This window comes from Eublepharis macularius, chromosome 3 (assembly GCF_028583425.1).
Source record: "Eublepharis macularius isolate TG4126 chromosome 3, MPM_Emac_v1.0, whole genome shotgun sequence".
Lineage (NCBI taxonomy): Eukaryota > Metazoa > Chordata > Lepidosauria > Squamata > Eublepharidae > Eublepharis > Eublepharis macularius.
The window spans coordinates 74,929,519-74,952,514 of NC_072792.1; positions in this window are offsets into that span (position 1 = coordinate 74,929,519).

Below are 22,996 nucleotides of genomic sequence, written 5' to 3' on the forward strand. Positions count from 1 at the left end.
TTTCTCCCTATCCTCAGGGCGCACTGGTACCTGCCAATACCCCTTCGTCAGGTCGAGGGCCGACAGGTACCGGGCTGGCCCCAGCTGCCCGACCAGGAGGTCCGCCCTGGGCATGGGGTAGGCATCGAACTTGGCCACTTTGTTCAGTTCCCGGTAGTCGATGCAGAAGCGGGTCGTCCCATCCGGCTTCGGCACCAACACTATAGGGCTGCGCCACTCACTCTGGGAGGGTTCAATGACCCCCATGCGCAGCATCTCCTCCGTCTCCTGGTTCACTGCCTCCCACTGCTTCCGGGGAATGGGGCGCCAGGTCGACCGGGCAGACTGCCCCGGCTGGGTTGGGATGGCATGGTGCACTAATTTTGTAACCCCGGGGCGTCTTGAAAAGACCCCAGGCACTCGCTTCCACAGGTCCTGCAGCTGGGCCTTTTGGGCAGGGTCGAGCTGAGGGTCCACCTGTGGTTCCTCGAACTCTGGGGCCTCGGCAGTCCATGGCAGCTCACTGTCAGGAAGCTCCAGGGGGTCCTCAGCCAGCCGGCACTCCTGGCTGTCCCGCTCATACCACCTCTTCAGCAGGTTCACGTGGAGCGTCTTCCTCTGACGTCGACGAGGCCCACACTGGACCTCATAGGTTGTGGGCCCTAATACTTTTGTCACCACATAGGGGCCTCGCCAGGGGTCCCCCTCCTCCCTGGGGAAAACTGTGCGGTGGACGAGGACCTTCTCCCCTAGCTGGAAGGTTCTCTGTCGCGTACCCCGGTCGTACGCAGCCTTCTGTTGTGTCTGGGCGTGGGCCAGCTGTCGGCCTGCTTCCGCTTGAAACTGCTGCACCCGCTCGCGGAGTTGGCTCACATACTCCTGGACTGGGGGAGCTGGGGGGCTGGCTTGGGGACCCCATTGCTCCACCAGGCGGGAGAGCATTCCCCGTGGCTTCCGCCCGTACAGCAGTTCAAATGGGCTAAAGCCAGTGGAGGCCTGGGGGGTCTCTCGGAGGGCAAACATCAGGGGATCGATATACAGGTCCCACTGGTGAGGTTTGTCATGCGTCATCTTTTTCAGGGCCTCCTTAACCGTCTGATTCAGGCGCTCTGCCAATCCATCTGTTTGGGGGTGGTAGGCAGAGGTGAACACCTGCCGGATCCCCAAGTTCTGACAGAGCTGACGCATGGCCTTTGCTCGGAAGGGCCCTCCCCGGTCCGTCAAAATTTCGCTGGGCAGCCCCACCATCGCGAACAGCTTGGACAGCACCCGGACCACCCCCGGGGTCTGCATAGTTTTTAAAGGAATGACCTCTGGGAAACGTGTGGCATAGTCCACGATCACCAGGGCAAAACGGTATCCCCAGGGTGTGCGCGGCAGTGGGCCGATGAAGTCCATCGCTATCCGCTGGAAGGGCACCCCCATCACTGGCAGCGGGGAAAGAGGGGCCTTTGGCGGGCGTCTCGCTGCCACCCTCTGGCAGGTGGGACAGGAGCGGCAGTGTGCCTTCACGTCTGCGTTCACTGAGGGCCAGAAGAAACGCTCGAGGATCTTCCTCAGGGTCTTGTGGTGCCCCAGATGCCCGGCCCATGCATGCTCATGGGCCGTGCGGAGGACTTCGGCCCGGTAGGCTGCTGGCACCAATAGCTGGCGGACCTCCCCCTGGCCATTTGGGGCGCGAGCTATGCGAACCCAAACCCCTCCTTGCTTCTCGATGCGAGGGAGCCGTTGGGCCCTCCGCTCATCCCGCACCTGCTCCTCCTCCCGAGCTGCTCTCTCTCGTAAGTGCTGCAAGGACTCATCTGCCCCTTGGGCATCGCGGAATGGGCGGTCTGCCGGGGGTCCAGCTGGGTCTTCAGCCCGTGGTTCTGCCCCTGGTCTGACAGAGGGACCCTCATCTGGGTCGGTGGCCTCCTCCACTTGCAGAACTGGGGCGACTCGTGGGCATGCCAACCCCCCTGCTGCCTCTCTGAGCAGCCTGTAGAACTCCGGGGCATCTCTTCCCAGCAGCATTGGGTGGGGTAAATGGGCTACCTTGACGACCTCTATGCGACGGATCGCCCCCAGGTATTCCACCATCACCCAGACCGCAGGATACGGCAGGGTGCGGCCCATCACATCCGTCACCGGGATCCAGCGGTGCACTGGGGTGGCAGCTGGGACGAGTTGGGTGTGGATTGCCGAGACTGCACTCCCTGAGTCCAACAGGGCCTGCAGGCTCTGCCGGTCTATCCTCACGGTGGCGCACAGACTCTGTACCCTCTTGCCAGCTGGCGGGTTAATTTCCCAAGCCAACGCACATACCACGGGCGAGGAGGCTGTGGGGGCGCAGGCTTGCATCCGCTGCTCTACGGCTTGTATTAGCTCTGCCTGAGCTGTTTGGAAGGCCGCCTCCAGCTTCCCCCGTATCCTGTCCAAGCGTTCCTCCAGCCACAGTCTGAGGTCTGCTGGGGCTGCGGCGTCGGGATACATCCCTTCGACTGGCACCTGCGTCGGAACGACTTTCCCCGTACGGGCCACCAACTTGTCAGGGCTTGCCGTGGCTGCCGCTGGGCGTGGCACTGGGCGGTCTGCTCCTGACGTCACAGGGGGGCCAGGGACTCTGCAGGACCCTGCTCTGTGGAAGGAGGGGCGGTATACCTCACCCAGACTCCCTCTCAGTCCACTTGCTGGCCTGCTCAACCTGGCCTGCTTACCCTCTGCGTCCTCCTTCATCTCCTCCTTCCAGAACTCTCCTCCAAGCCTCCACCCTTGCATTCTACTGCTCTCACTTCACATCATCACTCATCACTCACACCCACCACCCCAGAGCTCTTCCCAGCCACCCTTTATAGGGTTTCCTCTCTCTGCCCTTCCCTCCTTCTAGGCTTGTTCCTTCTCCTGACCGGGCCCAGCTGTGCGTCCCTCCAGGTGTTTCCCTCCAACCACTAATCCCTCCTGGGCTCCTTTGCTTTGCTGGTAGGGTGGGGTTGAGTGCAAGCCATCCCCAGCTGAGGGCTCCTTGGCCTTGCTCACGAGGAGCTGCCCCAGCCAGCCTCTGTGCTATTGAGCTTGCCTGGCCTTGCTCACGAGGAGCTGCCTTAGGCAGCTTCTGCGCTGCCTGCTCAGCAATGCTGAGCGGGGCTACCCATCTCCTCCCCCAGAATGCCTGTGGCAGCCCCCCCTGGAGAGGCTTGGCTTCTAGCAACTCCTGAGCCAGGCTGCTGTCTTCTAGCCATGGTGTGGCTCTGGGCTGTAGAGGCTGCTTCCTCTCCCTGCCAGGTAAGGGCTCTGCTTGGGTTGCTGCTGCTGCTGCTGCTGCTGCTGGTCCCACATTCCCCCTGCTGTGGCCCTTTCCCTCTGGCCTGCTTAGCCCCCTTTCTTCCCCCTGGAAGGTGGGACTGGCTGGTCTCTCCTTGCCCCCTCCACCCCTCTGAGGTTCTGGCCTTTTACCCCTTCCCCCTGGAGTAGGTAGGTTCTGGCCCTGGTTGCCGGCTTGGGGGGGTGGGGTTGCTGCCACCCTTTTGTCCCCTGCTGTTCCCTCTTGTCAAGTCTGGGGGCTGGGGCTCAGACCCCGGACACGCTACACCACGACTCGCTCTCCTTTTTTGGTATTACTCAGCCAAACTGAGCTGAGTGCTGGGCTAAAACTGAAGAGGGCAGTGGAGCCAGCGAGTCAAGGAGTTAGAGCTAGAGCTGAAGTGGAACGGGGGGGGGTATGTCATCCGACCCACCAAAGCTGAAGGCGGTAGGAGAAAAGGCTGGGGCAAACAATCAGCCAGCGCTGGGTTTATGTGATGGGCAGGGTGCTTTTCCTGTACCTTGTCTGCTCCCCACTTGGGATGCTGAAAGATCTTGGCCTGGCCTGGAAGCAGCAAGGTGGCCTGAAAGACTATTGGAAGCCCTGTGAGGCCATTAGATCTGCTCCTTACCTGGGAAGTCGGATGACCTCGGCTGTGATCTGGAGGCAACTGGGTGGTCTGAAATACTGTCAGAAGCCCACCAAAATTGCTGGGCTTTGATGGGCCATTAGGTTGAACTCGGAATTGAACTGCTTTGCTGTGTTAAGTGGCCCAGAGCTGGACTTAGGGGGTTGCTCCTGGATTTGGTGGAGGGGGCTGCAAGGTTGTTTGCTGGCTGCAGCTGGTGTCAACTGAAATTATATTGGGGTGGACCTAGCCTTTCGAGGCTAAAATTGGGCCAAGGTGTGGCCCCTTAAATAAGTGGAGGTGTGCCCAATTATTGAGCGGGTGGGGGTTGTGTTATGATTGAATTGGAATTTTATATTGAGATTAACTAAGGGCAGCTGGGTCAGTTGTGTTGTATTGTTGTGGGCGATGATATGGGGTGGAGGTTGTGAAGGGGTTGCGAGGGAGGAGACCAGAGGGGAGTTGGGGATCCCAGTGCTCTGTGGGTGGGGGAGGTATGGCAGTGGGGTGTAGGCCAGGAATGGAAGGCCATGGAGACGTGGTAGGGCTCGATGTCCTTCCAACCTGCATCCCATCCCAAGGCATGCTGGTTGTGGGGCTAGAAAAATGAATTACCTCCCTCTGGCACTGCTGTTGTGTAATGCCAGGTCCATTAATAACAAGACCAAAATGATGCAGGATTTCTTTGTGGCAGAAAATGTGGACCTGGTGTGCGTGACTGAGACCTGGGTGAGGGATGGCAAAACAGTCGCCTTGAAAGAGCTCCCCCCCCCAGTTTCTCAGTCCTTCATCAGTCCCGGGAGGATGGTCGGGGTGGGGTAGGGTGGCTATTCTCATTGGAGAGTCTTTCTCCTTCAGGCCACTCCCCGCACTAAAGATCACTGGCATTGATTGTGTTGGACTGACATGGGAAGCTGAGGAAAGTTTGGCTATCTGCGTGGTGTACTGACCGCCTAGTGCATGAGCAGCTACCCTGCCAAGCTTATTGGAGGTGGTGATGGAATGGGCCTTGAAGCACCTTACACTTTTGGTCCTGGGTGACTTCATCCTCCATGTCGATGATGCCACCTCCTCGCAAGCTGCGGTCCTAGTGCCCTCCATGGCAGCACTAGGACTTTCCCAAGTTGTTTCAGCCCCCACGCATAATGCGGGCCACATGCTGGATTTGATCTTTGGAATGAGGATTCATGTGCACCTTGATGTTATAAAAGCAGTGCTGTGGTCAGACCACTCTGTCCTGAAGGCTCGTCTGGGAATAGCAGCACCCCCCTGCAAAGGCGGTGAGCGAATTTATGCTCACCTGCAGAGACTAATGGATCCAATTGGGTTTCAGAATGCTCTGCGGGATCCAATGCCCCCTGGTGGTTCATTAGATGAGCTGGTAGAGGACTGGCATGGCTGTCTCTCTGAAGCCTTGACAAAATCGCTCCCCATTGCCCTCTCCGCCCCCGCACCAAACTAGCTCCTTGGTATACGGAGGAACTATGACGGATGAAGTGGTAGCTGAGATGGCTTGAGTGAGGGTGGCGGCAAAGCCGTGATGAAGAAGCAATCTTCGTTTTATAGAGCGTTTATGAGGTGGCTATGAGGAGTGCCTATGTGGTGGCTGTGAAGGTGGCAAAGAAGAATTACTATTCCACCTCCATAGCGTCTGCAAGCTCACGCCCAGCAAAATTATTTCAAGTAGTTCAGTCTCTGATCTCCCTCTCAGAGGGAGACAACCAAATTGATAATTTGGTTATTAGCTGTGAGGCTTTGGGGAGCTTTTTTGCAGATAAGGTCTTGTCTCTCCGCCATGATCAGCCTGCCATGGTTGATACAGTAAGGGAACTGGACACCCCTTGGCTGTCCTCTGGGTCGATCTTAGATCACTTCAGTCTGGTGTCCCAGGAGGAGGTTGACAGGATCCTGCAGCGGGTGAGGCCCACTACGTGCTCCTTGGACTCTTGCCCTTCATGGCTGGTGAAAGCCAGCGTGGATAGGCTGAGGGCTTCACTGGAGGCCATTAACAACTTATCTTTGTGCTCTGGGGTTTTCCCGGGGCGTTAAAGGAAGCTGTGGTGAAGCCTCTCCTGAAAAAAACAACTTTGGACCCCAACGACCCATCCAGTTACCACCCAGTCTTGAACCTCCTGTTTCTGGGTAAGGTGATTGAACAGGCGATGGTGAAGCAGCTGTAGGCTTTCTTGGAAGATGCATCGGTCCTGGACCCATTCCAGTCTGGCTTCCATCCGGGCCATGGGACTGAGACAGTGTTGGTCGCCCTCACAGACGATCTCTATAGACATCTGGATCAAGGTTGGTCGGCGCTGCTGGTGTTATTGGATCTTTCCTCAGCATTCAACACGGTTGACTATGAATTGTTGAGCCACCGCCTTGCTGATGTGGGGATACAAGGGACTGCCTTAAAGTGGCTTGTCTCTTTTCTCTTATTTTAATTTTTTTTATTGGATTAGATTATAATATCATTCAACACATACATTACCCCCTTGTAAGTCTATTTCTAACCCCCTCCCTTTCCTCCCCCCTTTTTAGTTGACTTCCAACAGTTTTCCAACCCTTAGTCTATCTTATTACTTAATTACTTAGTATCTCATATATCCTATTAAACACACACTTAATACTCTTTTCTCTAAGCTTATTAAATCTCTACTAAAAATATCTCTATATTTCTATGGTACAAGTTTCCCTTTAAATACCTCAGGTAAACCATATATTCTACCTAAGATAATGCTAGTATAATCATATATATTAGCAATCAAGATATTAAAAATATAACATTACATCCATTTTACTTTCTGATTATCTAAACTCTTTACTTTCCACAATCATCCTAATTCTAATATTAACTTAGACTCTAATATTCTATTACACACCCATCTTTTACTATTTCTTGTTCTGAGCTTATTTTAAATCTATAAGGTAACTATTATACTCAAATATCCATTATATACTCTTTACTTAAACTATATATTGTAAATAATATCTAGCTAGCTTAATCTTATATATTTTCTATATCCATAGTAAAACATCTATTATTTAATACTCTATAATTTTTAATTTTATCATAACCCCAATGGTAGCTTAGATTTCTATAATTAAATTCCCCCTTTCCCGGTAAAGTCACTTCTCTCTTCTTCTTCTATTACATTTCAGTAATTCTCGAACTGCCACAGTTCCCCTTTCACGTCCCATTTTTTTCCTAGATATTGTTTCAATTTCTCCCAATCTGCATTAAATTGTCCTGGATCAAGATCTTTAAGTTTTCTTGTAGTTTTGTCCATCTCAGCCATGTACAGCAATTTATAAATCCAATCTTCTGTAGTTGGTATTTCTTGTACTTTCCATTTCTGCGCATATAAAAGTCTTGCTGCTGTAATCATGTAAAATAACAATGTTCTATACTGCATTGGAACATCTTCCATTCCCAAGTTCAGTAGCAGCAATTCTGGGTTCTTATTTATTTGGGTTTGCAAAACCTCATTAATTACTTCGATTATATCTCCCCAGTATTGCTTCGCTACCTCACAAGTCCACCACATATGGTATAATGATCCTTCATGTTTTTTACTTTTCCAGCATTTATTCGACATATTAATATTTCCTAATGCAATTTTCTTTGGTGTCAAGTACCAACGATAAATCATTTTGTAGACATTCTCTTTAATACTTGTACATGTTGTAATCTTCAACGTAGTTTTCCACAGGTATTCCCACGCCTCCATTGTTATTTCTTTATGAAAATTTATAGCCCACTTCACCATCTGGACTTTTACTGTCTCATCCTCTGTAAACCATTTTAAAAGTACTTTATAAATCCTTGAAATTTCCTTTTTACCTTCTTGAAAAATTACATCTTCTAATTCTGAATTCTCCGTTCTTATTCCTCCTTTCAAACAGTCCGAATTGTAAAGATCTCTGATCTGTCTATACTGAAACCATCCATAACATGGAGACAGCTCCTCTTCTGTTTTTATTCTCAATTTTGAAAATTCTACTCGAGTTATCTCCTTGTAGGTTAAACATTGCTGCTCATTATCAACAGTTCTCGGATCTATTACTTCATACGGAACCACCCAGGAAGGAATTCCATCTTATAGGTAATTTTTATACTTCTTCCAAATTGTGAAGAGGCTTCTCCGGATATAGTGGTGTAAAAACATAGAGTCTGCTTTTACTTTATCATACCACAAATATGCATGCCATCCAAATGTTTTTTTATATCCCTCCAAAGCCAGTAACTTGCGATTCTTCAACGTCATCCATTCTTTTATCCATGCCAAACATATTGCTTCGTGATATAGTCTTAGATTGGGCAGCTGCATTCCACCTCTCTCTTTAGCGTCCTGCAATACTTTCATTTTCACACGAGGTTTCTTGCCTGCCCACACAAAGTCCGATATTTTCCTTTGCCATTTTTCAAATTGTTTGGAGTCTCGGATAATTGGAATTGTTTGTATCAAGAACATCACTCTTGGCAATACATTCATCTTTACTGCTGCAATTCTTCCCAACCATGACAAATTCAACTTATTCCATCTTATCAAGTTTTGCTCTATTTGTATCCACAATTTCTCATAGTTATTCTTAAATACATCTATGTTTTTCACAGTTAATTCAATACCAAGATATTTTACCCTATTTGTTACTTCGCAGTCCGTTATTTCCATTAGTTCTTGTTGTTTCTGTTTGGTCATATTCTTACATAGTATCTTTGACTTCCTTTTATTTACATAAAATCCTGCCAAGTCTCCAAATTCCTTTATTTTCTCCATTACCTTCGGCATGTTCTCAATTGGGTCTTCCACAATTAACATTATATCATCCGCAAATGCTCTGACCTTGTAGGAAAGCTCTTTTATTTTTATTCCTCGGATTGCATCATCTTCCCGTATCTGAATCATCAATATTTCCAAAACCAAAATAAACAACAATGGTGACAAAGGGCAACCCTGTCTTGTACCTTTACCTATTGTTAATTTTTTAGTCACATCATCATTCACCACAATTGCTGCACTCTGGTCCCTATAAATTTCTTTCACTGCTCGTATGAACTTTTCTCCCATTTGCAGCTTTTCCATAGTGGCAAACATAAAGTCCCAGTTCAGGTTGTCAAATGCTTTTTCAGCTTCTGCGAAAAAGAAACCAACTTCTCTATCACAACGCTTGTCATAGTATTCAATAGCATTTATAACTGTCCTTAAGTTATCTTTGATTTGTCTATTTGGCAAAAATCCAGCTTGCTCCTCCGCAATAAATTCAGACATCCATCCTTTTATTCTCTCAGCCAAAATCTTCGCAAAGATTTTGTAATCATTGTTCAGCAACGAAATTGGTCTATAATTTTTAACATTGGTCAAATCCTGTCCCTCCTTAGGAATCAATGATATATTAGCTTCTCTTCAAGTATCGGGGGTCCTCTGATCTCGCAGGACTCCATTAATCACTTCTTTCAGGAAAGGCGCCAGTTCATTAGCCATTACTTTATAAAATTTAGCTGTTAGTCCATCCGGACCTGGTGCCTTTCCTAATTTTGTTGACTGAATTGCCTCTTTTATTTCCTCTTCCGTCACTTCCCTATTCAATTTTTCTCTCCAACTTTCAGAAATTGCAGGGAGCTTCATCTTTTCCAAATACCTCGTTATAGAGTCTTTATTCACTTCCTTTTTTTGGTACAGCTTTGCGTAGAATTTTTAAAAAGCTCTACTAATGGCTACCTGCTCCAGATATGTCTTATTCTCCTCACAAATTTTATTTATGATTCTCTTCTCTTCTCTTTTCTTCAGTTGCCATGCCAAATATTTCCCAGGCTTGTTTGCACCCTCAAACGACTTCTGGTTCATTCTCTTAAGATTCCATTCCAATTCCTTGTTATTCATTGCCGTCAATTGTTCTTGTAGGATTTTAATATCCTGATATATCTTCTTTTTCCCTGGTCTCTTCTTAAGTTGAATCTCTTTGGCTTTTATTTTCTCCATCATCTCTAACTTCTTCTCCTCTTTTTTCTTTCTAGCTCTTCCATTTAAATCCATTAGTATGCCTCTGGTCACTGCTTTATAAGTGTCCCATACCTTATTAGTCGAAACTTCCTTATTCATATTATGTTGTATAAAGAATCTGGTCTCTCTTCGCAACAACTCAATGTTTTCTTCTTCATGCAAAAGATCTTCATTTATTCTCCATCCTTTTCTTTTATTTCTTTCCCCAAATCTCCACATAATTGGGTTGTGATCTGAGCCTACCATAGGCATTATTTCCACATCTTTAGTCCATAATGCTAAGTCTTTGGAGGCCCAGATCATGTCAATTCGTGATAAAGTAAAATGTCTTGCATAATAAAATGTATATTGTCTAGTTTTGGGGTTCTGTCTCCTCCACACGTCTTCTAGAGTCTCTTGTTCCTTTATTGCAAAAAAAAAGACTTTGGTAGTAATCCTCTTTTCTTTTGTGCAGTTCCTGATTTCTTATCTTCATCCAAGTTGGTAACTCCATTGAAGTCTCCAGCTAAAATTATCTGATCATAAGATAGTTCATCCAGTTGTTTTCCCAAGTCCTCAAAATTTTTTTCTTTTGCTCCATTAGGTGCATATATTCCAAACACCAACAGCTTTTTAAAATTCCACATAATTTCCACTGCTAGATATCTGGCTTCCACATCGCTCACTACTAATTTTGGCTGTAATTCTTCTTTTATATACAACACCACTCCTTTTTTCTTTTTTTTTGAAGCAGCCACAAATTCACTTCCCAGTTTTGCAAACTTTAAATACTTTATATCTTGCTTTTTAATATGAGTTTCTTGCAAACATGCAATGTCACATTTTTGTTTTAATAGCCAGTGGAAGATATTTTTCCTCTTATTAGGCGAGTTAAGTCCATTTACATTCCAAGATATTATTTTGCACTCCATAATCATAATCTTGTTGTTGGTAAATCCTTTACATTGCCCCTAATGAACTTTTCCATCTCCAATTCAGATCTGATGCGCTTTTTAGCTCCTCCAAATTCGAAGGACAGTCCTTCTGGTATTTCCCATCTATATCTTATCTTCATGTCCTTCAAAATCTGGACTAAATCTTTATATTTTTTCCGATCCAACAGCACCGATCTGGGCAATTCCTTCATAATAATTACAACCTTGCCGTCGACCTCCAATGGGTCCTGGAATTGTTTACTCACAATCATTTCTCTTGTGTTTCTAGTCGTGAATTGCACAATCATGTCTCTTGGTAATTTCCTCTGGGTCTCAAATCTTGAATTTATTCTGTATACCACATCTAGGAAAGCTGCAATTTCTTCTTCCTCTTTCCCCAGGTATCCAGCCAAAACTTCTGTAATCTGTTCTTGGGCAGATTTTCCTTCAATTTCCGGCAAACCACGAAATCTCAGTTGTTTCTCCATATGTTTACTTTCTGCTACAGCCATTCTGCCTCTCATCGCCCTCATCTTAGTTCATTGCGTGTCTGCTAAAGTATCCATTGCATTTTCTACTACAGTAACCCTTTGCTGTGTGGCTTGCAAGTCATTTTGTATTTTTTCCATACCTTTCATCAGTTCCGCCAATTCCTTCTTAAGTGTCTCTTTAAACTCTTTTCTCTTTTCTCCACGGTCAGGGACAAAGGGTGGCTCTAGGGGAGAGGGTGTCTGCATGCCAACCATTGGTATGTGGTGTCCCCCAGGGGGCAATTCTCTCCCCATTGTTGTTCAATCTGTATATGCGCCCCCTCACCTAGCTGCCATGGAGTTTTGGACTGGGTTGCCACCAGTACGCTGATGACACCCAGTTGTACCTGTTGTTGGACAGCTGGCCTGGCCCAGCTCCAGAAGCCCTGATTAGAGCTTTGGATGCTGTGTCTGGTTGGGTGAAGCAGAACAGACTGAAGTTAAATCCCATGAAGACGGAGGTCCTGTACTTAGGTCATGGGATGTTGGAGGGGGGATCCAGCTTCCTGCCTTTGATGGCATGCCAGTTATGCCTGTTTCGCTGGTCAGAAGTCTTGGTGTGAGGCTGGACTCCTCTTTATCAATGGAGGACCAGGTCGTGTTAATTTATTGTGATTTTATCTTGTATATTTTATCTTCTGTTGTAACCTGCCCTGAGCCCACGTGTGAGGAGGGCGGGATATAAATATAAAAAATAATAATAATAAAAATAAATAATTTGCTTTACTGTGTTATTTAATCTGCTTCAGCATGAACTGAGGTTTTGTACAAAGAAACAGAGGACAGAAGGGGAAAGCAAAGTAAACCATTTGATTGGCAAATCAATATTGAAGGATAATTCATCACAGTTACTAGGTGTCAGGTTTTGTGGGTTGACATAGCAACATGATAGTATGCCACCAAAGAAAGCCATTCAAAAAGTCACCCTTAATTAAGGAGGAGCATGTAAACGAGGCATCACAAACCTATTGCCACATCTAGATGCCTAGGAAAGGCTGGGGCCCAGAAGAGGAGGCTAAGTGGGGAATCTTCTCAGGGAAGTGCAGAAATCTGCAAAGTTGTCACTCAGGGCACAGAAGTCTAAGATGTGACCTGATCTTTCTACCTGATCAGCACAATTGATGGGCAGTAGCAGATCTGGCTTAGGCTGCCATAATCTGATCCTGTTGAGGTGACAGTGGACCTGATTGATGAGGTAGGTAAGTCCATTGGCCCCTAGTGCATGGCTGTGGGGGCTCCTTGAGTCAGGTGACAGTCTCCGGTCTTCCATGATTAGACACCTGGCTTGTATCATCTTGGGTCTTGCCTTTGGGTTTCACAATTTGGCCACTGGGTTATTAATTGATGTAGTCCACCAGGGACACAGTTATAAAGGGAGCAGCATGTCAGGGGTTAACTTTTTCAGAGAAGTGGAGGAGAAGGATGATGTAGATATGAGGATGGAGATAAGTAAATGAGACTTAGGAAGGTTTATCGCACCTGGGCCAAGTGGTTGCTAGCCAGCCTCTTTTATGGGAGATCCAGCAGCTGGCAGAGCACCAAGCCTTGTCTCTAAGGTATTGATGCCTAATTTGGGGGCCAATGGCTTCTGAGTTTAGTTCAGGAGCACTGGTGGGCAAAGCAGTGACCCATTGCCCAGTCACAATGGGGGTCTTACTATAGACTTTATAGGCTTGGAATTTTCCAATCCTTGTGGCAGTTGGATTATGGGGTATAACTTCATGTGGACAATTAGGCAGTATGGTGCTCATACCTAACCCTCTTTCATCCAAGTCATATAGGATTTTGAGATGGGTCCTGGAGACTGGTCCTGGTGTTTATGGTTCAAGGCAACACCCGGTCTCACCTGCAAATGGAATGGTGCAGCTTTTCCCTTGGATTCCCTCTGAGCTATGCTTGCAGGGAGGGCCATGGCTGCTCAGCAACTGTGCGCCATCGCCCTAACCTCATGGTGAACCTATGACCAAGTGGTTGGCAGTTGCTAGGCTGGGATGATACTAGGCTGGGGCGCAGGTTTGTCTGTAGGAGTTATGGCTGAGCTGGTGGATCTCCCCCACAGTTGGGGGAGTGGAAAGTTAAGGGGATTGCCTCATATCAGCCATCAGATGGCTTAGGCACCTTTAGGTTCACCAGCAAACCTCCTGGTTTGATGTAAGCTCGGGCAACTTCCATGATTGCACAACGTTAATGGTTGGCACAAGAGTTAGATTCTGAGGGTTAGCACAGTGATGGCCCAAGCCCTTAAGGAAGGGTCTGGTCGAGCCCCAAGTCTCAAGACTCTGCACTTAGCCATGGGGCTGATGATGGTCAGGCTGCTACTGCTGTTTGATGGGAGGTGGGGCCCTTTGCCTCACTTCTGGTCATTCACCTGGGGGTAATGAACTGGGCTTCCCAAGGGCATGGCCCTTCTGTTACAGGCTCCACAGACGTGCATGCATAGACAAGGTGGCCCAGTGTGCTCGAGGGAAGGAGTGGTCCTCCACCTCACATTCTAGTCATTTACCTGGGAGGTAATGATCTTGGTTGGCAGGGCATGGCCCTTCTGATACAGGCTCACCCAGACTTGCACTCATAGGCAAGGTGGCCTGGTGCACTGGAGAGGAGGAGTGGTCCTCCACCTCACATTCTGAACATTCACCTGCATGGTAATGACCTTGGCTGCGTGGCATGGTTTTTCCGATACAGGCTCATGCATACTTGCAGTGCTCAGGCAAATAGTGGCCTAATAGCTCAAGGGGAGGTGTGGTCCTCTTCCTCATGTCATTCACAAAGGTGGTAATGACTTTGGCTCACAGGGCATGGCCCTTTCCTTACAGGCTCACACAGGCTTGCCCAAGCAAGTAGTGGTGTGATGGCTTGAGGGGAGGTGTGACCCTCCGCCTCATGTTCTGGTCATTCACCTGGGTGGTAATGACCTTGTTATGCAATGCTTCTGCATCATGTGTGGTGGGAAGGTTGGGACCCACTAAGCGAGAGGGCTAGGCGTATGGCAAACAGAGAAAGCTGTGGGGAGAGGCTGAGCATTTACTTGCCATGCCCTTGCATAAAGGCTGAATTTGCTGACCTCTATAGAGGTGATGGGAGGGCACGCCATAAGGCCAATAAGGCCCTTTAAGAAGCTTAGGGAGCAGGAGGGGTGCTCATTTGTCCTTTCCTGGCATAAGGGCCAAAGTTGCTGACCTCTACAGATGTGGCAGTGTTTACCTATTTGTGAAAGGCAATGCAATATTCTGTGGTAACCTCTGGCAAGGGCTGTGGTTGGCACTAGACCAACTGTAGGCTGTGAGGGCCTAAGCAGAGGCTTGGCCCTGGCTGTGGGAGGTTAGATTTGGGTAGACAGAGTGGGCCGGTGAGCACTTGGTGGCACCTCCCCATTGGTGGGGAATTGGGGTCTGCAGGGATTGGCTGGTGGGCTTTACAGCTGCTAGCTGAGAGGGCAGACTGCCTGTGGGACCCCCTGTACAAGTCCTTCCCTCAGGCTCCACAGCTTGTGGTGCTTGGAGCTTTAAGAGGGGAACAATTTGCCTGGCTGGCCAGGTTACAGCTATGCACATGGGTGGTTCACACCTGGGGCAGTGGGTGATTCACCCAGACATGTTGGGGAGGAGGTCTGGAGTGATCCCTTGGTCTGACCTGTACTGCTAGTGATGCCCTTGCTGCTATTAAGTTTATTATTGGTCAATAAATGGCCCAGATTTATACCCAAGCATTGTATCTGTCTCTTCATTCTGAATTGCGGGTGGGGGGCAAATCCATCTCACAGGGACAAATATGACAGTAAACCTGAAGCAAAATTTACTGCAGCTTTTACTTCTCAAGACACTTAGGCACAAAAAACAACACCATCAATTAATGTTATAGAACACCACATAGGAAGTCATGCCATAATGTTCAGAGAAAGGGAGAAACTATTTAGTTCCCACCATTCTCTCAACATAGTTGAAAAAAGGAAGCACAACATCTAGTACTTGTAACATCTCCAGGTTCATCAAGACAGAATTTCTAAGAATGCTAACATAATTTGTTGTTCCATTTTCTACTTGCAGCTGCAAAGGGGAAAATTGGATAAAATATAAATTATTTTGGTTGCAAAATGAAACATAAAATAAAATTTTGAGTAAAACCATTGTGTAAATTTTATATGAAAAAAAAATAATAGTTGGTTTAGTCCAGGAAGGCAGAGTCAATGTCTAGAGCTGAGCAGGCAAGAAGAAGGATGGTTGCTGAGGAGCTCAATAACATTATAGAGCTCTTTTCAGCTCAAATAAGGAAACTGAAAAGATATTGTATGTGAAAACTAATGAGTGAAAAGGGAGGGGAAGTTAAATTTAGTAGAGCTCTTTTCAGCTCGAAAAAGGAAACTGAAAAGATATTGTATGTGAAAACTAATGAGTGAAAAGGGAGGGGAAGTTAAATTTAGTTTGGTACTATTATGAAATCATTTTATTATTAGGCTTACCAGTTGCTCACTGGTGGAAGGCAATCTCTTGGGGGTTTGCTCTGGTTGCCTGCTGATCAGTGGCAACCCAGGAAAGCTTATACCGGGAGTGCTTCCAGCAGGGCATTACGACTAGAGATGGGCACAATCCGCATTACGATAGAAAAAAACCCACGATAATGGCGATCGCGCGATTGTGAACCGGAGGATCGTGATCGTCCACGGCTAATGATCCAGCGATCAGGAGGGGCCTGGATCAGGGCAATCGGGCTCGGATCGGGGATCCAGACACTCAGGCGCCAGCAATCTATTCCCCTGGCAACGGAGCCAGGGGAATGCCTGAGCTCTGTTTGCCCTCCTTCTGTCGCCCTGGAAACCTGAATGGAAGCCCAGCTTTCCTTGATCAGCAGGGGTTCCTTCCAACCACAGTGCAGCAAAGCAGTCAGAAGTTGGGAGAAGACACCCGGGGGAGGGAGGGGGTGTTCTGTAGCCATGGGCACTCCAATCTCATCCCTGCAAACCCTGATAGGCAGCTCTGACGGCCAAACACAGACCTCCTGTGTTGCTGAATGGGACCCATGCCATGGGCTCCCAGGCTGGGTTTCACTTCCTGCGAGCAGTGGAGTGGGACAGAGCTCTTGCTTGCTACTTGCTAGCCTTTGGAGAGAGAGAGAGAGAGAGAGACTGAGAGAGTCGGCCGCCGCCACAACCCACCTTCCCACATAGTTGGGAATACCAGCGTGCCCCGTTTTGGCATGCTCGGGAACGGGAGATGATTGATGTGGATCGTTAATTCGGGATTGTTGCCGGCACCAATCCACGATCAGCTGGATCATTAATTTTTTTTTTATTGTGCTCATCTCTAATTACGACATCACTTCCTGAAGTGATATCATTGCACTGGCTGCTGGTATGCTCTTGTGCTTCATTGGGGAAAATTTTGGCCTTAAATGGGCCAGAATTAGCTCAGCTCAAAGCGTGGTATCACACCCATGGCTGGAGTGATGACATCACTTCCCAGAAGTGATGTCATCATGCCTTTCAGAAGCATGCGTGCACAAAGTGCATGTGTGAAGAAACAACAAGAGGTAAGTCCCTGGTCCCTCACCTCCCACCAGGAGGGTATAGGAACCTGGGAAACCTAGTTATTATTGCAGGGGTAATTCCTAAGTTAAAGACAGAAGCTGGGGTTCCAGTTTGTTTCCATAACCAAAAGGACTGCACCAAGAGACTCTGCTCACCCTGAAGTGGTTCCAAGTGACAGACAGTTACTTGGCTTAATGCAAAGACATTATTGGCTGCAAGTTTATGTTCCTTGTTGCACCTATGGCTTTGGTTGTAAAAATATCTAGTTGTGTTTGTCTGACTATTGAAATGGTTTCAGTTTAAAGGAATTTCTTAATTTGCATTTGTCTTTCAAGGTTCATCCCTAAATTAGCTCCATAAAACCCATACAAAAATAAGTTACATGTACTTCTTATAAGTGTCATTTTTACTTGCAACAAACTTGGTGTTTCAGTACAATCAGTGTGGAGGGTGAAAATGTGCAACCTGCATTTGCATAGGGATAATCATTTGCTCATGGTTCCCCCTTCCCAAATTAAGGATAACGTATTCAGTTTTATATAGCACAGTGACATTCATTTATCTTTGTAGGAAAGCTTTCAACAAAAGCTAATATTATAATTATACAAAAATTTAGGCAAATTATAAGCTTTATTCTGACATGTTTTGAAATCTGCTTATATTTTTTTGTAATGCAATTTTGATTAAACTTAGTGTAATCTTATAATTAAAAATCAACAGGATAAAATTAAGTTAAAAGTCAATCAGCAAGTTAAAAAACAATCAGTAAGTTTTAAAAACATGGAAAATATTCTTTATTTACCTAACTTTTTAAAATGTAATTTCAAGAAAACAAATAAAATATTACAAAATCTTTTTCCTTTAAATGTGTTTACAAGAAAGTAACTAGATGTATTACTGAAAATAAATATAGACCTATTCAAAATATAGAAATATTTTATAAATTGATTCTTTTCCCACTACTCTTCAAAGGCTGTGCATACACACAGCAATGATTCCTTGTTGTCAATTCATTGCTGCGGCAAATACAGAGGCATTAGCAGCAGCAATGAAATGTCCACATGGGGGTTTCTTATGCACTTTCTTTGGTCATTCCCTTATAGCTACTCCCCATGGCTACCAGAATGCTTTGGGCTGGCTTTTAAAAAAATGATTAAAATGGCTGTAGCAATGTATTAACTACCACCAAAAAAAAGAAAAAAAAGAAAAAAGAAAAGCTGACAAGAAAAGCCCTCCAGTGCCATGCCAGGGAAATGATGGCCATGAGAGGATGACAGCAGTAAAAAGTGGGTGGGAAGCTAAAAAATGGTGCCCTTTCCTATCTAGACTATTTGCTGATCCTCTCAGAATGTTATCTCTTGGAAGCCAAGTAGGTTTCCAAGAAATCAGATAAAAGCAAGGGAAAACCTGGTAAATGGACAGTTGGAGGATGCCAAACAGATGCTCCAGAAAATATGGCTTTAGTTTGAAAAACCAAGGTGGAGTAAAACAGCAATGTGGATACAGCCAAATAATTTAAACTCTCGAACTTGCATAGACATTCTTTCCAATATCTAAATGCAGCTTGTGAAATGTACCCTGGTAAAATGTACTCTAAGACAGCTAAGTAGCTTCTATACTGTCCACTCAAAATAAGAATACACTGAACTGATGGCATGTCCATGGGTTGGATCCAGCCACCTTTTCCACTCAAATTTCCCCAATTCCTCCCTTCCATACTACTGCCCCCACTTTTATACATTCTCTGGTTAGAGCTCATCTAGAGTATTGTGTTCAGTTTGGGGCACCACAACTAAAGAAGGATCTAGACAAGCTGGAGTGAGTCCAGAGGAGGGCAACAAAGATGGTGAGAGGTCTGGAGACCAATTCCTATGAGGAAAGGTTGAAGGAGCTTGGTATGTTTAGCTTGGAGAGAAGACAATTGAGAGGTGATATGATAACCATCTTCAAGTACGTGAAAGGCTGTCATATAGAGGATGGCGCAGAGTTGTTTTACATTGCCCCAGAAGGTCAGACCAGAACCAATGGGTTGAAATTAAATCAAAAGAGTTTTCAGCTAAACATTAAACATTCCTGACAGAGCAGTCTCTCAGTGGAACAGACTTCCTTGGGAAGTGGTAGGATCTCCTCCTTTGGAGGTTTTTAAGCAGAGGCTAGATGGCCATCTGACAGCAATGCTGATTCTGTGAACCTGGGCAGATTATGAGAGAGAGGGCAGGAAGGGTTACATCAGTGCTTAGTTCTTGTGGACCATTCTTACATGCCCAGGATAATGCCAATCACCACCTTGGGATCAGGTAGCAATTTTCCACAGGTCAGTTTGGCTAGGGATCCTGACAGTGTTTTGCCATCTTCTGGGCATGGAGCAAAAGTCACTGGGTGTGTGGGAGGAGGGAGGAAAGGGAGGTAGTTGTGAATTTCCTGCATTGTGCATGGGGTTAGACTAGATGACCCTGGAGGTCCCTTCCAACCCTATGATTCTATGCAAGTTCCATTATTCTCAGCACTCTATTTTTTCATAGTCAAAGGGGATCTCCCTTTCTTTGTTTACTGGCAGAAAAGTTGGTTAGATCCAATGCCATACGTGGAAAATGATCTACATTGTCCTGACTTCTAAAGTTTAGACTCCCTGGTATAAATCAGTGTTTATTTTAAAGATACCTTTTTATGATCTACCGATGCTGTACATTCCATTCCTTTGCTTGTTTGTCAGCTATGGTAACGTCATTTATGGATAGCTGGCTACATATTTCTTCATGTAAATGCTAGAAGCTGGCTGCTAAGCAGAACTGCTTTGCTTAGTGAAACTACATAACATAATTCATCTCTTTCCTAGTCCAAGAGGATTTTCACAAGCTTTATCTTTTATCTGCTTGTTTAATTACTGGATCAGATCCCTAGGGTAGTGAACACACTGTACCCAATGTCTGAGAACTTTTTTGTATTAAAAGATGGGAATCAGTTCCCTTAGCAGAATTAGATTTGAAGATACAGTGTTCAGTTGAAGACAGCTGTGATGGGATTCACATCCTCCTTTTTGTTTCTTTCAGTGAAATCCTAAGCAGAAATATGTTCCACAGTCTTCAGTAGGACTTACTCTCTAGTAAGTATGATTATGATTGCAAGCTTTGTCACTGGTTTGCAATTAACTTGTTTGTAATATGATTTGATACTGCTGATTATGCTATGATGAATGGCATAATTTCCTGAGTTCTTCTATGGCTCAGATGAGATTCTGCTCATACATAAACAGGAAAGGCTCGCAGACTTACCTGCAAGTGGTATTGGCAGTGAGAGCAAGGCTGAGGTGGAGGCATGGCCAGTGTAGGAAGAGGAGGGGTGGCAGCAGCCTCTTCCAGAGCCACAGCGTGGCTGGCGCCATTCTTAGAAGATTGGCAGGAGCAGAATCTCATCTGAGCCACGAAGAACTTCTCAGAACATTCAGTTTATATACTGCCCTTCAGGACAACTTAATACCCACTCAGAGTGGTTTACAAAGTATGTTATTATTATCTCCACAACAATCACCCTGTAATGTGGGTGGGGATGAGAGAGCTCCTAGAAGCTGTGACTGACCCAAGGTCAGCTGGCTTCATGTGGAGGAGCGGGGAATCAAACCTGGTTCTCCAGATTAGATTCCCACCACTCTTAACCACTACACCAAACTGGTTTTACCTAGTGATATTAATTTAGGAAAATTAAGCCTCTTTTTCTATTGATGGTGGTTGGATTAGATGCCTGCCTCTAGCTCTAAATGCACCAGAGCCATCTGGATGGGCCATGGTTCCCCTGGAGGAAGATGGCTGGATGGATCCAGGCTCACACCCAGTTGAGTGTCCAGTCCTGGAAATGGTACTGCCCCCAGTACTGCAGGTTCAGGGATGGAGGAGGGGCTGTAACTTCCAGGATACATTTAAGCTCCCCCAGCCTGAAGCTAAGAAAGATGAGATCAAGCTGGCTTCTCTCTCCAAGAATGTTATGCAGAGAGACAGGGGAGAGAAGGGAGCTACCCACTGGGAAGAGGAACCTAAAGCCCCTTCCCTACTAACCTGAGGCCTCTGGAGGGAGATGATTCACTGAAATGCCTGCCCATGGGCTGATTGATCAGGGCTCCTGCCAGCAACCCCTCAGATCTATTTTTACTGCATTACTGTGCCTGCAGGTGAAAGCCTGCTATTCCTACCCACACCTAACTGCCCTGTTGTCTTTAAACCACCGCTAACAAGATCTTTTGTCTTTACTACTGGGGGGGGAATCTCTTTTGTGTTTTTATACAAGAAAAAAACTAGGAATCCAGAACTGTTTGGAAAAAACAACATTTTTGTGATTTGTACTGGAAAAGTGTTTTAAAGAAAGCATGTACAGTGCAAACAAAAAGAAGTCAGTGAACATCCTTGCTTGGCTGCAGGGCTTTCACTGAGTATGTGGCCAGACTTTTAGGTAGCTCTAGTCTAAACACTATCTACTATGTTTAGGAGTGATTTTGTCCTTTTCTGAATGCAAACATTTAAAATGGAAGATATTGTGAGGTGAAGATGGTTGCCTCATTTCTTTTCCATTGATATGTTGCTTTCAGTAGTCTTGGTGTTCTTTGGCTTCATGAGAGGGTAGAATTAGAATGGGTGAATCAGAAGCATTTCACCAAAAGTGCCCAATCTTGACAGGCCCACTTGGCATGTCTTCTGCTTCTGGTTCATATACAGCTGTAAATCAGTCCCTAAACACACCACTTGGAATCCGTTGAAACATGTGGCTCAACTTCTTTGGCTCATGGATTTTATGTAATTGCTGTAGAGGGTATCTTGTGACCAGCATATGCTTTAAGGATTTGTTATAAGCAAATCCTTAAAGCATGATGTTGGAGATAGAGCTGGAAATGATTAGCCCATCCAAATAACCAAACAGATGGTGCTTGTCTCTGTGTTACTCAATAAATTGCTGTATGTTAACTAAAAAACTCTCTGATTTCTGGATTTAGTATTATGGTTTCATAAATTATTGAGCAAACATATTTCAAATAGTTAGAGGACTCTGGCACAGTTGGTCATTAGAAATATGCTTCACAAAATAAAATATCATTGTAATGAAACCCATGAAAAAATGGATTGTAAAGCAAGGTGCATGTGTTGTAGAGACTGTGATCCAGTTAAGTGTACATTATTATTTATATTGTGCCTTTCTCACTGAAGGCAGATTATGCAATGTAAGTCAATACGACCAATAGGATGAGGCATCTAATAAGCAATTTAATAGGAATAGGATTACAAAAACATGAAACAATTCGTAAGTGTTAAACATGATATGTCAGACAATGCAAAATGGTATTATATAAGTAGAAATATAATGCAGTGACAGCAAAACAATATATGTTATAAACAGTAATATAGTCCACAGTCCTATTCCCTTTATTAAAGCATCTTCCTGGACCATTCCATTATAGGATAGCCCTATTACCTTCATAAAAATGTCCTCCTGAAAATATATATAGTTTGCAGAATGCCAGAAGAATGAAAGATTTCTTAACTCCTCAGGCAGGTAGAGGCCACTACAATGAATGCTCATGTACTGGTAATTTTTAATCTTGTCCATTTGTAGTCTGGCTGCCTGCTCAGATGTGTGAAATTGTAGTAGCAGAGCGTAGAAGGAGAGGCGATCATGCAGATATGAGGCTCCCAAACCATGTAAAGCTTTGTATGTGGTTGCCAGTACCTTGAATTGAACCCAGTAATTGAGGGGCAGCCAGTGGAGTGACTGCAGAATGGGTGTAATATGTGTGCTCTGCATACTTCATGATCATAGTCAAACTGTGTATTCTGTACCGGCTGGTGTCTGAGTTAACTAGAGTGCATTAGTGCTATAATCTCAATGTTACCATGGCATGGATCCAGATGGCCAAGGTAGGGGGCCATCTTCCAGGATAAACTAAATTGGATGAAAGTGTTTTTGCAGCAACACTAAGTTGCTTCTCCAGCAGTAATGCTGGGTGTAGTATAACCCCTAGGCTTTTAAGTTGGCAAGGGTAACCTGAGCCCCATTTAAAATGGGAAGCACAATGTCCTTCAAGACCTCAGGCTTCCCGTCCAGTTTTACCTCTGTCCTGTAGGGTTCATTTTCAGTTGTTTATTCTCAGCCATCTAACCAC